Raw genomic sequence first — 12779 nt, 5'->3', positions numbered from 1 at the left:
AATTTCCCTCATTGCTCTTTCTCAGAGGGATCAGTTTAGCCGACGAAAGCTTTAGAGGTTTTGGCGGTCTCAAACCCGATCCTCAAATAAAAGCATGTTTCAAAACGGCAAAGGATTTCTAAACTCTATTGTCCCAACAAAAACCTTAAACAAGCAGGGTTTGAAATTGCTGTGAGCTATTTAGCTCCTGCGTCTCTGACTGGAGAACCTGCATAGCTTGGCACCAACAGCTACCAGGAGTTACATTTGGCTCCAGAGACCAAGTGGTGCCATTCTAACATATCTTTGTGATATAACTTTCTATATTTGGCAAAATGTACAAATAAGCATTTAAAGAAGGTTAAAGTTTGCATCTCACATAAAAGTAGTTTTGCGGCACAGTATGTACTAGCTCCTGGTTCTCTCGAGGTAGCTCCTGCCTGCTATGTGATGCCTGAAGCCCAGGAGCTCGTTTTAGCTCCTGCTCATGAAATCTGAATTTAGACCCTTGAACAAGATGTCCCTTTTTCAATAGTTGAAACAATTCAGAGGCACAGATGGAGTCATTTTGCATAGACTAGCCGCACTGGTGTTATAGCTGACCTAGCACGCTCTCTGTGTTCTGCATTGTCAGATGTGCATTTCCTATTGCCAGCCCCGTCAGTGCTGACTGCTGCATGAGCAGAGGAATGAACAGCTATATTGAGGTGCACAAGCCACAAAACAAACAAGGGAGGCAAAGCCACAAATGCTTTTAACACAGGCCTGCAAAAAGTGACATCAAAAACAGAAAAAGTGTGGCAAGCAGATCCACAATACTGAGTTACATTTCTTTAAAATTTCCATGGACTGTATGCAAAACCAAATGTTGAAATTAAATACACACTCACAGGGACTTTCTTGCATATCTAATTAAATAAATAAATGTGCAAAACTAGGTGTAAACCACCCAGAGCCCCGCCAAGGAAGAGAAAGAGGAGCAATTAGGCAAAGTCTCTGCCACCAATGTGCCAACAAAAGCATATGCAATAGATGAACAACCGTGAAGTAATATAGAAAAAGGAAAACAGGCACAAAATGCCTTGCAAGAGATACGCATTGGCCCACACTTGTGTGTTGACCCAGCATCTTGAGGTGCAAGGGCTGTTTTTTAACCCCTTAAGCGCCAAGGACGAGAATGCTCGTCCTTTTTGCATAGACTTGCATAATAGTCAGGCAGTAAGGAATAGTAGCTCCTTTCTAAAAAGAAAATATTTACTTGTAGTAATCTGGGTCTTCTTAAAATTGGACAATGTTAATTTGTAATGATCACTTACAGGGTATAGTTTCATCACAATAAGGACATGACTTGTCTTACTGAGCAAGTCACATTATCAAAACCTAGAATAGCCACATCAATTATTTCCTGATACGTGATCATTGCAAGATGGGCAGGATAGTACACTCATAATGTACTCTTAAGAAATACCCCTGTAAGAAAGGGGACGGGACAAATAACACCAGGGAGGCTACCTAATTGCTTTCCACAAAATCATAGATCATAATGGAAACGTAAAAATGACCAGAGGTCTTTATATCTGATAACTAGGTCTGAGATAGGAGGGGGGTTTATGCTTGATCACTTATTATTTAATGCACACGGAGCTTGGTCGCCATTTCATTTTCCGCAAACACTCACAGTTAGATGGGAGGATAGAACATAGCATTGCAAGCGCCATCTGGAGATAATGTTTCCTTTTCCTGATAATGTATTTTATCAGGCTCTGGGATAAGAATGGAGGCACACATGCTCAGTTCCCAATGCACAGACATCCTATGAGAATTAGGATTATATACTTTTGTCAATACAAATGTTCAAACCCAAGAAAACTCACAGCTTTTTTCTTTCCTCCAAAAAAGGAAATGGCTTTCAATATCCGGTCTTACTTGGGTGTTTAATAGAAGACTGTAGCGAACATAAGGATGGCTGCTTCCTTTCTGCCACAACTAGAGCAAGACAGCAACTAGAGCAAGCTAGGGGAGTGTGATAAAACAGGCAACCTGAAAACTAGGTTGGAGAATGAGGAAAAACCATGGCAGATGTTGGCCAGGAAAAAATCCTATTGAAGCTTGAGTAAGTAAGCCTCTTATTAGTACACACTCTGCAGAATTAGATGGCAGTAATTTGTAAAGTGTACAATGTAAAAGGAGAAGACAGGGAAGTTCACTTGCACTATGGAGAGGCTGAGGTTTTGTGGACATTGTTTAGTGCAGCTCATCTCCTGTACCATGTGAAAGGGGGTAGAAGTACGAGTCTGACACAGAGGTGGCATACTTATTGGAAAAGACTTATTAGAATGAAAACCTATCCGGCGCTATTACTAAGAGCGGTTTCCTTGCCTCAACAAAAAGACTAAGGACTTTGTCGGGATGTCCGATAACATAGTGTCCACCATCCTGTGTCCAAACCCATTTCCATCCCTTACTCTCTATATTAACTAAGGAAAACAAGGTTCTTCTTGGTCCAGAAGGAGGCTTCTCCCGTTCATCTGTTTTTTATCCACTTTGCGAATGTCCCATCAACTCCGGTTCTTTATCTTGCCAGGCCTGATTTGTAACTCTTATTGTTTCAGACAGGTTGTACTTTTACACAAAAAAAAACACCACACACCAGGTCCGGTTCACTATACTCCCAGACTTGGTTGCGGTTCTTCTTCCTTTCACCAGAAGTTGTATTTCACCAAAACAAAAACACCAAAAAGCAAAGTTCACAAGTGTTGCCTCAAGTCTGGTTTACTAGCCTGCCAGACTTCATTGTAGCTCTCATGGTTCCAAAACGTATGCTGTGTCTTAGCAATGGGTCCTCAACCCTTTGTTTCTGCTTTTTGTACTTCACTCTCTCTCTCTTTTGCCGGGGTCTCAGACCCCTATGGGATATCTCAGGCTCTCTTTCCTCTCTTTCGCCTGGGTCCCAACTCTTTTTCGCTGTCTCAGGACTTCCCGACTAGTTGTGGGCGTCAGCCCCTTGTTTGCATGCTTCCTTATTTGCAATGCGTCTTTGACCCATCAGTATTGTTCTTGCAGGGCTGTCCTGACTTACTTTGTATCTCGTACTTTGATGTCCTGTACTTGCAGGTCTTCCCCAGTCCCATATGGGTCCAAGACCCCTCTCTTGGGTTTATCGTATGTCGTAGCCAGGCATGGTTCACTACCCTGCCAGGCACTGTTTCGCATATATCCTTCTTGTACATTTCCACAAGTACTGGTATGAGGGATAAGGGGTTCTTCAACTTCCCCCAACTGCCTCCTTTCTCTGTAATTTTTACCACTACATTAATTTAGGTACCTTTTGTGGCGTTACCGGCTTGCTTGGGTGCTGTTGTGCGACTGCCTCTGCTTGCCGTGGGCTTCTGCGTAGCTTCCTGCGCTCTCTGCGTCACCTCACCATGTGGACCTCTGATTTTCCAGCCAGGACAACTTTGAACACTGTGTGTGTTCAGCTAGGCGCCGCTAGGTGCCGCCAAGCTCCCTTGTTCTCAGCAACAAGCCTCCAGCCAGCTCTCAGTTTCTCCAGGGAGGATCTGCCTCTGCACATAGTCCTTCTTCCCTTTTTATCTTTAGGTTTGATTCTGATTGTCTGTACCACGTATGTTCGTTCCACAGTGGGCTTTTTCCTCCTTGCCCAATCTTCTTTGTGTCAGTATGTAGTACCTTAAAGTGCAGTGTGTGATTTACTGGAGGTATGTACTCTAGACTGACACATTTTGCAAAGTCATACGAAAGGCATTTTATTCTCCATTTCCCAAAAAAAAAAAGAAATTCTAAAATTATAATGACCTACTTCCATTTAATTGTGCATCCAACAATGTTAACATATGATCGTATATTTGTCATCATTATTTGTACGATAGTTCGAATAATTTTTCTATAATTGAAAGTATTGAATGAGAATGCCGTAGGCATAACAAATAAAAGTCTTGGCTGTATTTATTATTAAATTAAGTGATGCAAAAGCACAATACAACACTTATTTTGCCCAGTGTTGGATTAGCAACATTCTTTAAGGAAGCCAAACATGTTTTAGCCCCTTTCTCTCCACACACCTCTTTCTGGGGGAAACTGCTCCATAGCCAGGCACAAAAAATACTTAGAGGATGTTTTCAAGAGCAGATTTTGGAGTCTAGACTAGCGCAGACCAAGGAACTGGGGCACTGGCAGCACTCATCAAGCAAAAGGAAGCAAGAGGAACAGGGAAAGCTGCAATGGACCCTCCCTCCACATTTCTACACTAATGACAAGCCATGTGATAGGACGAAATAAAGCTGCCACCATGCTGGCTTGGGACTCCCACCTTAGTCCCTGCAAGACAACCCAGCGAGCAGACATCTTAGAAGAACAAGTTACTCTCTTCCCTGGTAACATTCTTTCGATGGGATGGTCAGACGACGTATTCCATATCTATGACAGTAATCAGCACAGCTGTGGTGATTACGGTTATAGATATGGAATACGTCTGAGGACCCAATCCCCTCGAACTGTCTAGACAAACATTCCCTGAACTATGGCAATGCACACAAGCCCACCTCCAGAGCAGAAGCCAAACCCGGGCACCAACGCCCCATGCTGCATCATCATGAAGGACCGAAGATACAGGCTGCCACCAAAGGCTCAATGTGTACTGTAGTGAACCAGAAAAGGACTCGGACTACACTAGGCCATGATTCCAGCGCTTTAATCAAATTAAAAGAAAAATGCCTATCTGGCCCTATCGTTATGAGGGAAATTCCCTACCTTCTAAAACAAAACTAAGGGTACTCGTCGAAGTCCGGAGTCAAATCCTAATCGACTAACTGGCCCGACCACTTTAGGAAATCTAACTAAAAAGAAAAGGGAGGCTTGAACAACAGCCCCAGAGGGTGTTTCTGCCTGGCCCAACTCGTAGAAGACTTATTTTCAGTCTCAAAGTTAATTGAGAATCTTGTCACAGTTCACAGTCTTTTTTGTAGTTTCTGTTTCTTTAAAAACAATACAAATCATCTGTAAGGTCTTCTCTTCCCTTTTGGAAAAGATTTATTCTTAGCTTACTTTTCTCAGATTTACAAATGCTCAAATCTCTCCAGGATTACTTTTAACACAATCATCTGTGTCCCACCTTTGTAGCACTGGGACACCCCAAAGTCCTGTGACACTTTGATAGCTGTAACGGTTTTCAATAGACATTATAAACATACAGTGTCTGCCTACTCAGGTATTGCAAGACCCTGTCACCAAATGGGCTTTGCCAGCCTGGTTGCATAGTGTTCACACTCTTCTGTATCAGTTATACATGGGACACTTGTTGGTCCGTTTATGTCAATTCTTTGTTGTTCTAATCAGCTTTCCCAGCCTTGGTAATAAACCACACACTTTCTTTTCACTCCATTCTTCATAGGGAGTGTGCCCCTTCAGTTATTTCATGCTCTCACACTTTTGCATCTTCACCAACCTTGATAACCATTGTTCGTATCTCTTTCACTCCTTTCTATGTGGGGCGTGTGCCCATTTCTTTTGCTCAGGCTCTCATAACCGTTGTGGTTTTCCAGCTGTGGCTTTGTCTCTTCATTTTCTGTAACCACATCAGTTTTGGCAATCTTGGAAACCACCATTCATAGGCCTCACTGGCTTTCTTCCATCAGGAGCTTTCACTTCCCTCTTGGTGCTGGTTCTGGTGGCACACACACTTGCTATGTGGAACTCTGGGACCTGGGCTCCTTTCCTTCCTCTGGCCTCAACGTCAGTTGCTGGGCCCACCACTGCTCTCCAGTGTTCACTCCACTAGTCAAGACTATGGTCTTCCCATCTCCGTCCTGCTCTTGACAGGAGCCCCTTGTCCAGTCAGACCACTCGCCTGTCCATCTCCAGCTACTGGGTCTCGCTTCCTCCATGCCAGCGCTTGTTCAGAGACTTGACTTGGCTCCATCCCTCCAGGATGTCATATCCGCAGAGACTCACCTCTGCATAGCAGTTGCTCTATTCAAAGTCTCCTCGGCTCTTTTGCATGTCATCAGAATCAACAGAATTTTGTCTGCCTTCTTTGACTATGGCCCTGATTATGAGGATACCTGCAAACTGCACTTACTGTCTCCGTGCCCGATATCCTGGCACTGTTAGTAACAATACTATTGATTGGTTACATGTGTTTCCATTGGAAAATTTTCTTCGAGGTGATGTTCCATCAAATTCTTTTCATTGAAAGATGTTTCATCGAATTTCCATACATAAAGTGGAAAGAGTTTTTAAAATGAAACCCTTGCATCGAATAGAGTTTCGTTAGATAAACACTTTTCATTTTATGTATGGAAATTCGATGAAACGCATAATTTAACAGGGAGCTGAACTGAACCAGTACTGAAGTACATTTTAACTGTACAGGATCTATTCCAGCACTGGACAGCTCCCTCTAACTCGTGTAGTGTCAACTGGAGACATTTTATTTTTTAATTGGGGGGGGGGTGCCCCCTCAAATCAAACCCCCAATAAAATAAAAAAAAGTATCCAGTTCTAAAATGACTTGCTAATACTACACAATGCAGTGGGAGCTGTCCATTGCTGAAATACATCCCGTACAGTTAAAACGTACTTCAGCACTAGCCAGCTCCCTGTAACTTGTGTAGTGTCAGCGAGTGATTTACATTTTTTTTTATTATTGGGCGGACCCCCCCCTTTTAATTTCCCCCCCCCCAACTCTCCTATTCAAAATGTAAACTTTTCCCCCACCCAAATATACATCCAATTCCAGCGGGGGCAGGGGGCGGTGGGGAATGTTACTTGAAAGATCTTTTTGATGATAACGTTTTTCAATTAACATTTTTCAATGGAAAAAAAAAGAGTCTTTGGATCTTTTTGTGATTAAAAGACTGTATACCCTGTTGATTCAGCCATTTGTTTGCCGGTAGGGGCTGTGAGAAACCTGATGGTATTCTCCCACCTACTCCCTCAGGATCTTCCATTCAGGTGGCCAGGGAAGGGCCATAGCTTTGGATCCCGACCATGGAGGTGGACAAGCGAGGGAGGATCACCTGAGTAGAGAATCACAAGGGTTTGAGAGTAGGATACCCAAGGGAGAGACATGGTATTCCCCCATTCCCAATGATACCCCAACCCACTCTCCCTCAGCCTTCAGGGGGCCTTTTCAATCTGACCCCATCTCCCCGTTCCCATTGCCAACAAATACGGAGACAAGGAGGATGCAACTATGATCAGTGAAGATTTCCCATAGAAACAACATGGGGAAAGTAAGGGAAACCTACTATAGAAAGAACACAAGTTGTCCCACCAATAGAGTCAGGCAGGGTCAGGCATTTGATAATGACCACTCACACCTGACTCCACTTGACTGTTTGTTCAACTATAAAAGGTTTGGTTTTTCACAGAGGAGAGCGCGAGCTGGAGATGTGGTGCAGACCAGAGAGGCCAAGGAACAGATAGCAGCAGTACCTGAAGCCTGGAGGAGAACGGCATGCCAAGATGCTGGCCCGGTGTTTGCAAGGGGCTTCATTGTGGCTACGGGGCCGAAGTGAGGCAGCCTGCATCCTGCTCTTGGTGTTTGGTGAAATGCTTTTTCCATTGGGGCTGGTGCCTGTTCCAGCGGTGACTGAGGGGCAGGTGGCGAGACCTTGACCTCAACCTCGTCCAACCAGAGAGACCGCTCATCAACGCAACGGTGAGTTTCATGTCAGTGACTCTGGAGCGTGCGGTTGATTGGAGCAGAGAGGGAGAAAGACAGTTTGGTAAGTGGCACGGCACGGACAAGCAAAAGAAAGTTTAAAAAAAGTGGCACAAAGCAGAAAGCCAGAGGAAACTTAAGAAAGTCATTTAGGGAAAGCAGAAAGAAGGAAAAGGCGCTAGCAGTGCATAAGGAAAGTAAAGACATTTAAAGTGTACGGAGGCACGAGAAGAAAACAAACAGGTGCAAGTGTGCACATTAAAGAAAGGAAAGTGTGTAAAGTGTGCAAAAGGCACAATACAGACAGAACAAAGCAGAGGAAGGTGCAAGTGTGCATGAGACGCAAAGGAAACAAAGGAGAGCAAGAAATGGGTCCAGGAAGCACCTGAAGGTGAAAGGTTAAAAGAAAGAACAAGGAATATAGAGAGGGGATACAGATTAGAGTGGTAACGCCTAGCAGAAGCAAAGAACCTGGCGGTTTTGAAAGTTTCTGATTGTACCCCACATGTGAAATGTTTATGAAAGAACTGTATATAAAAGGAGAGGTACATCCAGACAAGCTGAACTTGTGTTTGAATCAGAGGCCTATGCTTTGAGAAGGGGTTCCCTTAGAGGCATAACAAAGTGGAATGCCTATTATTTTGTGATACTGAAGGAATTGAAGCTTGGGGGAAGAAGGTCCTAAACTTGGGAAAGTGAACCCTGAGAGGCCTAACGAAGTTGAATACTAATTGGTTTTCATGCTAAAGGAGTCAAAGCTTGGGGAATGGAACCCTGAGAAGCTTGGAAAGTAACAGTGTATATTTCTATTGATTGTGTTTTGGAACTTGTAAGAGCTAACGCTTGGAGAAGGGAATCCCAAGGAGCCAAAGACATTTGAAAGCGTAAGACTACGGAAAGAGCTATGTAGAAGGGATGAACAGCCCTTTGTTCATTGATCTCATTTTTGTGAAGCTGACCTCCCCACACCTGGTGAGAAAGTCACCGGAAACCAACCTTGGATTCCTATTTTCTGTTTAACCACTATTTATTTTTACTTCTTTTTGTAAAGAGTGAGGGCAAGCATGGGTTTAGACACAGATGAACCTTAGTAAATAAAGGTTTTGAAACTAACATCTCTGAGTCTTTGTCTCTGTTGATACCATGCCTGTCTCACAGTGCCTAAACTCCAGGAAGGTTAGCCCTGCCCGGAGATCCGTGGCCCCCACAGGCAAACTTCCAAGTGTGCCGGTCCGGTAAAAATGCTGGTGCCGGAATTACCAGCATTTGTACCTGCATTTCTACCAGACCAGCAAACTTGTAATGAGGCCCATGGCTTTCAGATGATCTTCAGCATTACCTGAAAGAGTGAAAGAAGGTTCCTTGTTGGTTATAATCATAAGGAGAGATACCAATGTTTTTCTAACACTCATATAGGCAGAAAAAGTGTTGAGGACTGCAAGTTCCTTATAAAAGTGGGAGTGTTTGTCCCCAAGAGGGCAATCAATCCCTGTGAGGTCACCCTTGCCCAGCCCCCTAGGGAGGATATTGCTTAGTGGGCTCACCTCAATAGCCTCAAAGGGGGTGGCTCCCCTCTTGAGAGAAGGAGGAATTGTCTCGATTCGTCACAATACTCTCTGGAACTGAAGGCAACCACCACCAAGCAACACCCCATGAACCAGGCAGGCATGATGATCGCAACACAGCAACCAAGCTCACAGAACATGCACAATTGAAAACTATAGAAAACCTTTCTGTCCTAATAAATCTTCAAGACCTGCTCTCCTGGGCTTCGAATATTTATCCCCCTTTTCTTGTCGTCCTGTGTGTGAATGTTAACCCCCTGTTGCCTGCAGGCTTTTCGCCGCTTAACATATAAATAAATAAATGCAGTAAGTGCAATCTGTGCCTATTATTGTGTTCTAAAGAGTTGTGGAATCAGTAGTGGGCTGGTCTGAGCAGGCAAAACCTTGCAATGGAAAAACAACCACAGACTCTTCAGGTGGATTGGCGAACGTCTTTAATAGCAGTCCACAAAGCCAGCATATACAGGAAAAACAGCAATTCAACGGCAGAACAAGACTCAGCGCACAGTGCTTTTATACAGAATAATGCAATTACATTTCAGTAGAAGGGGTGGTTCAGGTATTGCATGAGATTGACAAGCAACAGTGTTTCAGGAGAATGTTCACAGTTTCTCAGCATACAAGTCATAGGCAGATGCCACGTTCTCAAGGCTGGGAAGGCACAATCTAGATATTAGTGAAAGACAAATCTACATTACTATTCCTGGTGTGCATGCTACTACCACGATTCTCACACGGTTCAGAGTGAGATGTTTTGCTTACTAAGGCTACTTTGGCCTGATAAAGGTTCTGTCACGATCCCAGTAAAGGCACAAGGCAAGTGCATTAGGACTTGGGGCACATCCTTCCCTGACAATGTAGGGAGAAGTTGGATATGTAGGGTGGCTGGCTGGCGCAGGCATTTGATGGGAGCTGCCTTGACCCACACCAACATGGCCGCCAAGACAGGGCTCATCATGGAACTTAAGATGTCCCTTGGCAGACCTGAAGATCTGACATCCCTGGTGGACGTGTTAACAGGGCGCAGCCCAAGGCTATAATACCACGTCCCGAGCCACACCCTGTGCTTAGCGTTTCAACTGCTACTTACCAGAGCAGTGTAAAGCTTACCGCTCCTGTTCTTCCACGTGCGGTGCACGCCCAGACTTCTCTGCAGCCATACTTACCCGAAGACTTCATCGTAGGAGTTCCGCTTCAAGCTTCTGTCCCGATACTCACCTGGAACCGTAGCCCAGACTCACCTGCAGCCATACTTACCCAAGACCTTCATAGCAAGAGTTCCGCTTCAAGCTTCCGTCGCGACACTCCTTTGGAATCGTAGCCGATCAAGATCCACAGCAAGCGCAACTCCTGAAACGAGAAAACAATAGTAAGATACTTAATCTAACTGCTAATTCCCTCCCGAGCCTCCCATTTGGCACAGACAAGCCCGAACAAGCGATCTGCCGCCTCACTCATCCTCCGTGCAGCGACCAATCCAGCAAAGACATTGCGCAACATCCGCACCTGGGGATGGGAAGAGAAAGAGACTTGTTAAAGCGCATCGCACCACTCGAAGAGAGCAAACAGCATGAAACACGCTGCTCTCCGCAAGCTGCTGAAGCCGCCAGGAACACAAGTAGCATTGCACAAAGACTTACCTTCATAGTTTCAGCATCCAGTGCGTTGCAGCCGGCCTGGACCACTAATCTCAGTGAAGCAACTGGAGTCTGATGATTACCTGATATCTCCGGCCCGCCTTCGTCATCCAAATACGTGAGCACCAGCACCAGTGCACCAGCCATCCTATCTAGAGGGACACAAGGGGAAGGTGGGGGAGAAAGCTGTGGAACACGTATTGAATACCTGCACTTACTTGTTCCTAGGTCTTCTTCCAGACCCCCTCGCATATCTTACCAGGGGCTCCAAATTCTACTGGGTCCCTCCCAACCTCACTGTTCCCTGGGCTTTGGTTCACCAGCAGACCAGTGGGGAAAGGAGTGGCTTGGGCATTCACCATAGCACAAATATCCTGTGGGGGCAACACGTCACAAAAGTCCGGACCAGGCACTCCTGCAGGGCACCAGAGGTAAGCGTTACAGAATACTAAGCCCACGTTTTAAGCCCTGCCCGAGTGTCATGGAGTCGGAGGTAGATCAGTCAGCAGCCCTTTTTGGGGATTTGTAAGCAGAGGTGCACGCAATCCGTTCTGAGACTGATGCCATGAAAAAAAGAGGGAGTGGTGAACAGTGAAAGGACAGAGGATCTCGCAAAACGCCTAACCATAACACAAGCAGGTCAGGTCCCACTGCCTGGCCCACCTGATGGGACCGTAGTTGGGCCGCCCCATATCCATGTAACCACCCCTGTAACCGTTCCCCTGACACCTCCTGAGCGATTTCTAGGGGACCCACAGAGGAATGCTATTTTTATGAACCAGTGCAGATTACATGTCTTGTGTCGGCCTGGGGCCTTCCCTACGGATCAGACCAGGGTCGCCTTCATGCTATCATATTTGGGGGGTCTTGCAGCCAACTGGTCAGAAAAGTTAGTGAACTAAGGCAACCCCATCCTGTATAATTTTGCTGGCTTTCAACATGAGCTAGACAAGCTTTTTGCACGCAGGAGTCAGAGGCAGGCCTTGGACGGGGAGTTATTGGCTCTACAGTAAGGGCCACAAGACTTGCTGGTATATATCACGGTCTTCAATCGGCTTGTCGCAGAAACCAATTGGCCTGAGGAAAAGAGAACTACCCTCTTCTACCGAGGTCTTTGCAGCAAACTCAAGGATGTCCTAGCCCAAGTGGTCAACCCGCCTGTGTGCTGCTCAGAATATATAGACCTTGTGGTGCAACTAAACCACTGATTACAGGAAAGACAGACGGATCGGTCCCGCTCAGAAGGGCGGCCCTTATACGTATGTACCCCCGGTTCAGGTACCATTACGCTCCCTAGAGAGTCCGCCGGAACACATGCAGTTGGGTAGTGTGAGAGGGCCGTTGTCGAGGGAGGAGAGGGAGAGGCGCCGACAACAACAGTTGTACCTGTATTGCAGCAAAGCAGGCCATCTCTTGAAGGACTGTTCTAGTAACCCAGATAAAAGGCCATCGGAAGTAGTCGATGTGAAATCAGCGAACTCAACGGATTCCAATCAGACGTTGGAAAACTCCATGACTCGACAAGAGTAGGGAATCGGCTTGTCGCAGGAAGAAAAATCATCAACGACTCATACCTTATCATACCTGTAATCCTCATCAATCCAGGGCAACTTCAGAAGATGTACACCATGGAAGCCTATATCGACTGTGGGGCGATCGGAAACTACATGGACATGAAGGTGGCCCAGTGGATTGGTGTTCCAGGACAATGGAAGGAGAAGGTAGACAACATAACCTCAGTAGATGACTCACAACTATCATCTGGACCGGTAACTAAGTGTACTGAAGAGGTGGAGCGGGTATGCTGGGACGGTCACCGGGAGCGCATGGTATTCCATCGGATAAATGCGCCCCAGTTCCAGCTCATAATTGGAATGCCCTGGCTAGAGTGCCTCAACCCAGCCATCAACTGGA

Source organism: Ambystoma mexicanum, chromosome 14 (genome assembly GCF_040938575.1).
Source record: "Ambystoma mexicanum isolate Mex_15411 chromosome 14, UKY_AmexF1_1, whole genome shotgun sequence".
Classification (NCBI taxonomy): Eukaryota; Metazoa; Chordata; class Amphibia; order Caudata; family Ambystomatidae; genus Ambystoma; species Ambystoma mexicanum.
The sequence above is the reverse complement of the archived record's forward strand: the minus strand, read 5'-3'. Positions refer to the sequence as shown.